The following is a 7,641-nucleotide window of genomic DNA, read 5'->3' on the forward strand; positions in this document are numbered from 1 at the left end:
GAAATCTATAGTGAAAGCCTTGTTGGTAGCATCGTTGGTAAAATGTCACGTGGAAGAAGTGATTCTGTGGGTAGTAGTTTTTAGGAGGAAATCCTGGAACAAAACCAACATTTAGCTATTCAGGGCCACTTGTACAATGAATTTTAGCGTGTCTGCAAACCTAAATTACAGTCTCCCAAAGCTGAGAATCGGAGCAGCAAGTCTTGATGTGACGGCGTCGTCAGGTGACACTTCACCAGGGTCAAAAACGAGTCTGGAACCGCTTGTAGTTGGAGTTTATGGTAGCCAGGGGCCATCTGCTGGCCAACTGCAGTGACAGCAAACCCCATAAAATGAAAGCAGTACATGAGTTTTGCTTTATCTGATAAAACAAAACAAAACAAAACAAAACAAAACAAAACGTGTCTATCAGTACAAATAGAAAAGTTTTTTTAAGGACTATATCATAAATGTGTACTATGACTTTATAAGACCAATAACTGAACAATTCAAAGCTTTTGTGGATTTCACAACCTTAACACGAGGAAGCATTTTGATCCACCGGGAAAAGACCCTAAACCAAATAAATCTCTCTTTTGTGTGTGTGTGTGTGTGTGCTTGTGTGTGTGTGTGGGTTTTTTTTTTTGGGGGGGGGGTTGATGTAACAAATTCCAGCTGAGGAAGCTGACAGCACCTTATCTGAAATCTTCCTGGTTCAATAGTTTAGCTGGTACCTATAACCAATAATTTCGTTAATGTTTGAGATTCGAAACTGTATCAGATAAGGTGTTGGCACTTCATGAAACCGTTTATCTGGGATGGTGCTGGGTAAACTTTTAAAGCTTGTTTTATGATATTTTTTCCATTTTCACTTTGAAAAAGAAAACATAAAGACATTTGTGGTATAACAATTTACCATATTCTATGGGAAATGGATGAAACAGACCATACTATAACACCAAAAATCTGAAAAGGAAAAACATAAAGATTAAATAACTGAGATGAGCAGAATGAAAGGCTCAGAACGAGCAATTCTGACACTGAAATGAAACTGCAAGTCAGCATTTATATTTAGTATAAATATAGAGGAGAATGCATTATTTATCTGTGGTTAATTCCTTATGTTTAAGTCACTGTTATTAATAACTTCTATCTTATTGCGTTCCTGTAAGATGGACTGACAATTTTCAATTCTGCAGTGTGACAATGAGCCCAAACATACAGGCAGGACTGTTAGAGAACAATCTTCAGCCACAAGAAGAACAGGGAGTCCCGCAACAGGTGGTCTGGCCCCCACAGAGTCCTGCTCTCAACATTACATGAAGAGACAGAAGACACTGAGACAGACTAGACACACAGAAGAACTGTGAGTAGTGCAAGTTCTCCGAGATGCTTCAAACAACCTACTTGCCGAGCAACCTTGAAAAACCGTGTGCATGTGTACCGAGGAGAACTGGTGCTGTGTTAAAGGCAAAGGAAGGTCACACCAAATACTGATTTGATTTAGGTTTTTTCCTTTTCAGTTTTGTATGGTTACTGTACTGTATATCTCCAAAATTTAGCTTATCATAAGAAATGAGGGTAACGAAGCAGATGTTTGACTACTGAATTATGTTTATCTTTTATGTTCCAGCCTTATCAACTGAAATTGCGAAAGCTTAGATGGTATGTCTGACAAAAATTAATAACTATTGATAAACTGACCATAAATAAATAGATTACGCACTTTCCTTGGAATCGCATTTTGGAGACCTTTCCTGACACTTCCTCCAGGGAGTGACAGTCTATTTTGAATATATATTTTTATCGCAGTGATAGTTCCAAGGGTTAGATTATCCCTCCCTCAAAGTGAGCCATTGTTCTTTGCCCCATACTTTGTTAGTCATCCTTCTTTAGCCAGTTCTGACAAACAGCAAGTTCCCACACAGTGTTGCGCAATATGGATTGTTTCGGCATGGGTTTAGTGGCTTGGATGTTGACATGAACAGGACAGGCAGCTGTCTCAGCCTACATAAAGAAACATCATCTTGTGCCTTGGTGGTAAAGAATCATTGCAATGCACAGTAGAGGGTAAAACACACACTTGTTCTGCTGTAAGGGTTAGTTTATTTTTTTGACTGTAAGATCCGCTTGTCTTTGCATGATACTGTACAGTCCTATTGGAAAACACCCCCCACAGCAACAGTTGTAAGTGTGTGCTTGTGTGTGTCTGTGTCTGTTTCTGTGTGTGTGTGTGTGTGTGTGTGTGTGTGTGTGTGTGTGTGTGTGTGTGTGTGTGTGTGTGTGTGTGTGTGTGTGTGTAGGTGGCTGAGACACTGGGCTATTGCTGCACTGCACATTCTAGGGGAACAGCTGTGGAATATTTGACCATTGCCTGCTTCAGGGCTGTTTAACAGCCTCTGCTTAGACAAGTTTCTCATTTGCTCAGCTGCTGTTGATTGGGCGTTTATACATTTGTATGTATTCGTCATAGGTTCCACTCCTTTATTAAAACAAACACTCATTAATGCAGAGGCAGGTTACCTGATGACCAGGAGGAGGAAAAAATGTTCCTTATGGCTAAAAACCTTTTAGAATTATAATGGAGTTATTTTATTGTCTTAACATATGAGCATCATTTTCTTGATTTACCGCTGAGCTCTCAGTTCAGGTGAAAAGATATATGCTACAGAGGGATATTTAAAGACTGGGAACATGCTGTTACCAATCCTGATCAAAAAAAAAAAAAGTCCCTTTTGAGTAAATGAGTACACAGAGCACTAAAGCATTCAAGGAATGTTTACTGAGTGTGTTGAAACATTATGGGTTGTATCTAATGTGATGTGACCATTTGAAGCTAAATATACCACAGGGGTCAGTACTAGTACGGTATATGAGTCATTTAGAGAATTCAGTGCTATTCAATTGTATCACGCTCACAATGTGAATAAATGAGATTATGCATACCAAAACATAAGAGCATTACTCAGTCACACTCCACTGGGGTTTTGGGGAGCAGATGCCAATTAGAGCATGGTGACTTCCCCTCCATGAAAAACATGAATACAGACATGAGATATTTCACATCAGCACCAGATTTTGCTGATCCTACCTGATCTGGATCTTTTAGGCCAGTGTCTGCATTTTAGGGTCACTGAAAAACACATCTCTCAAGTTTCATGTGCATGAACTCCCAACCACAAAGTGTATGCTACAAATCTGTCAGTTAGATAACTTGATATTTGGAAGGCTTTCAGGCGAAACCTCCAGGTGTTAATATTAGGAACCACATGTCTGATACTGCTAGTAGTAGAGAACTCAAAACCAAACTTTAAAGAGTACATATTTTCACCTGGTACATGATGTACCTGCACTGGAAAATGTGCCCTACAGTTAGGTACATAAGTATTTGGACAGTGACACAATATTAAACTTTTTTTTTTACCTCTGTACACCACCATAATGGATTTGAAACAAAGCCATCAAGATATGATTGAAGTGTAGACTTTCAGCTTTAATTCAAGGGGTTCAACAAAAATGTTACATTAACCGTTTAGGAATTACAGCCATTTTTATACATAGTCACTCATTTTCAAAAGTAATGGTCAAACCAACATAGTTATAGATTTCAGGATTATTTTTAATACTTGGATGAAAATTCTTTGCAGTCAATGACTGCCTGAAGTCTGGGACCCATGAACATCACCAAATGCTGAGTTTCCTCCCTTGAGAGGCTTTGCCAGGCCTTTACTGCAGCCGCCTTCAGTTGCTGCTTGTTTGTGTGTCTTTCTGCCCTCAGTTTTGTCTTCACTAAGTGAAATTAAAGAATATTCCATTTCTTTGACATGAGAAGCTCTTGGGTTGCTCACGCTGTATGTTTTAGGTCATTATCCATCTGTACTGTGAAGCACCGTCCTGTCAGTTTTGCAGTGTTTGGCGGAGTCTGAGCAGATAGTTTAGCCCTGTACACTTGAGAATTCATCCTGCTACTTCTATCAGCACTCACCTCATCAACTAGAATGGCATTGAGTAGAGCGCATACCTACGCCAAGGCCAAATATTGACGAAAATGTCGAAAAATTACCTATCTCGTAATGCTAAAGAAAGTGATAAAAAATTCCTGGATCCGTTGCTTTAACCGAATCCATACCAAAATTTAAGGAGCTCTTCCCTGGCCAATTTCTCATCTACGGTAGAAACATGTATGTGCTTGACGAATTGAAAAGTGGTTTTCTTCAGTTTTTGCAGCAACACTTTTAAGAATTTAAATGAAAAAATAATCAAATTTTTGGTCTTCCTCATAAACTAGTAGCTTATGAAACTAGATGAAGGAACTTTCATGTTTTGGTTGTGGACATACTCTATAAATGTTTACATCTTCTCCAGTGTCTAATATATCCAGCCTCAGACACGTATCATTTTATGTTGTAGTGTACAGGATATCATTCTTATGCTAGATCATTTCATTTTATTGTGGACTTCTAGCAGACGGTCGGAAAACAATCTAAGACACTGAGTCTTTACATTTAAACATTTTAAAGACAGTAACATCTTGGTGTACGTAACCTGTTTCTTTTATAGTGACTGGTGTCTCTTATCAGATCATTTATTTTTCCTTTATCAGCAACTAGAACTTTCAGACACCATAGATCAAGTCCACAGACACATAAAGCCACTCAAGGAGCCAAACAACACAATGCCAGACACAAAACAAGAAGCTCCAAGGGAGTTAAGGGGTGACAGAGTTCGTTGGACAATGGCAGAGAGGGGGGTTTAATGAGGAAAAAACAAGCAGGAGAAAAGGTGAGAGTTTGTTTGTGTGTTTGGGTAAGAGGAACTTCCTGTTTTGGAGCTGGAGCTGGAGCTGGAGTGGATACAATAGCTCTGTCGGAAGGCCTGTGAAGCCTATTGTATGCACATTATAACCTGGGACTCAAAATTAAAAAAAAAAAAAAAAAAGAAAGATCACGTGTTATTAAAAAGACAATTTACATGCTCACCATTGTTACACAGTTCCTGAGTTAATAAAGTTTTTTTTGCCTTGTACCAGAAAGAACTATGAACCCTGTAGTTTCTGGAAAGAGAGATGCATAAAGCCAGCTCAGTAAACTTTCAATTACAGGACTTTGTTTCACTTGTTTAGTCCTTAATGACATGTAGACGACATTTTTTCCCACTGCTATCTAAAATAAAGAAGAGGTGCCTTTTTTTTGCAGCAGGAAATTTAACTGAAGGAGGAAGAGGACAGCTAGAACTAAGTTTGTAAGATACCTAATGTGCAATATTTATGATTCACACGATGAAGATGCATTATGGAAATGTCATAGCTGCAGTATTACTAATTTTTACTAATGGGGATATGCATAGACTACAATGCAGCTTTACGTTTGTGAGACTGATTTGTTTTTTAACTAGAAAAACTCAGTCCAGACACATCTCCAGTGTTAATTTGGAAGAAATTGGGCTACATTGTAAAGCATCGTCATTTCAATGTAAAATTTATTGGCCTTTTATTTTTCGACTGTGATCAATGAGTTTGACCTTTATTCATTGGGATCATTCTGTGTAATGATTTGACGTATCATTCATTCAGGCCCCGCTCCCCTTTTTTCTGTACTATTTTGTTGTTATGTTTTGACAGAGATATTGTTAAAGTTGGTTTGTCGGTCAAATCAGCAATTTAGAAACAAAGATGCAAGCTGAGTATTTGCCTACACGTGATTTGCTTTGTTTATTAAAATAACTACAGTAGAAAAGGTTGCGCTCAAAGCTTTGCTGGATACCAGTGATTTTATTGTGTGTATGGTGGCAACAGTAAAGTGGTTCACTAGGGTTTGTGCTGTTCCAGCACCATGGACAGAGGTCTGTCCCTGAAGCTGCCTGTGGTTTCTCAAAGCCCAGCTGACAGAGTAAGTCATATTTCCTCATTACCTCATATCAGTTAATCATTAAAAAGAATGAGCAATAAACAACATTGTTAAACCACGTTTGTAAGATACAACAACAGTGTTGTTTATTGCTGCTGTTGGCACAACTCGGCAACTGGGTTGTAGAAATGAAAATTTAAAATGAATCACCATATCACCGTTCCCCGGTGGCTGCATGCGAAATTCTGGTGAATTAGCTGCGACCGGCCTGCAACCTCCTACCATTTCTCCCCTCTCGTCTTTGGACTGATGTAAATGCTGAAAATGTTTCCTGTTTTGTTGTGTCGGATACAGATGTAAATTTAAACACAGAGTTCAACAATAAAGAATAGTAACGAGTAGAGAGGTGAGTGGAGATAAAGAAGCCTCAAAGGAATAGTTCAAGATTTTGGGAACTCTCTCGTGACCGTACGGTAAATATGAAGCTACAGCCAGCAGCCGGTTAGCTTAGCTTAGCATAAAGCCTGGAGAGAGGGGGCAACAGCTACCCTGGCACAAAGGCATTGGCAGTTACATTCTTGGCAGCTGGCTTTGCCACATCTTGAAGATGTGAGAATTTTGTTTAAATAAGACCCAAGTAAAAAGGCTGCAAATTGCATTAAAACACTTAAAACAGTATAACACTTTTGAAGATGGAATTTGTCTTACACATCAATTTAAAGAGATATGTTTAAAGATGAGGTATGAAAACTGACAGGAAGGAGTATTGCATAACTGTACCGCCTGCACCCACTATGCATTGTATGTGATACTGTCTGAAGACAGGCTGTGACTAGCGATGGGCAAAGCAGTTCTTTTCGGTGTACTGAATCATTAGAATCAGTTCATTAAAAACATTCGTTCAAAAGATTTGTTCACCGAACTGTTCAGTGATCGACAGTAGCTCCGACTCCCAGTCTCTTCCAGTCACTGAACTGAAACACAAATCATAACACAAGTTATCTTGGCGCACTTTTCAAATAGAGCAGGTCTGGATCATGCTCTTTACAATATTATTGACAGAGACCCAACATTCTCTCATGAGCAAGCACTTGGCAACAGCGGCAAGGAAAAACTCCCTTTAACAGGTAGAAACCTTGAACAGAACCAGGCTCTGGGTGGGTGGCCATCTGCCTCGACCGATTGGGTTGAGAAAAATTTGAATTTGAATAATTCATATTTGAATTTGAATTGCTTCACTTGAATAATTGCATTGAAAAGGTTTTTCAATCCGGTTGTAGTCACATGGTCATGCTTCGACATGCTGAAGCCGATGGCGCTCAGCTCAGAGTATCTTGTCCAGAGAACTGACAGGAATACAAATTCAAATTATGTGATTCAATTTCAGTTTATTAATGCAATTATTCGAGTTGAGCAACTCAACTTCAAATATAAATGATTCAAATTTGGTTTCTAGCGACACATATACCTATATTTCTGCTCATATAAAAATCCCTTGTTGGTTTTCTCTTAATTAGGAAGAAGTGGGTGGTGGAGCGATGGTGGAGCGATAGCATCACATCCTGCTGTTCCTCCAACTCGTCTTTATTTCTGTCCTCCTTGTCTTCTTCCTCTCCTCCTCCTCCAGTTTCTCTTCTTCCTCCTTTTCTTCTCCTTTCTTCTCTTCCTTCTTCCCTTACATGTTCTTCTTTTCTTTCCTCTCCTCTTTCCAATCCTTCTTTTCTTACTCCCCTTTCCCCTCTTTCTCCTCCCTCTGCTCCTCCTCTGTGTGCTTCGGCTGTGCTTAGTTGTGTCACTGGAGGTGAGGGCTCTCATA

The sequence above is a fragment of the Xiphias gladius genome, chromosome 22, assembly GCF_016859285.1.
Source record: "Xiphias gladius isolate SHS-SW01 ecotype Sanya breed wild chromosome 22, ASM1685928v1, whole genome shotgun sequence".
Lineage (NCBI taxonomy): Eukaryota > Metazoa > Chordata > Actinopteri > Istiophoriformes > Xiphiidae > Xiphias > Xiphias gladius.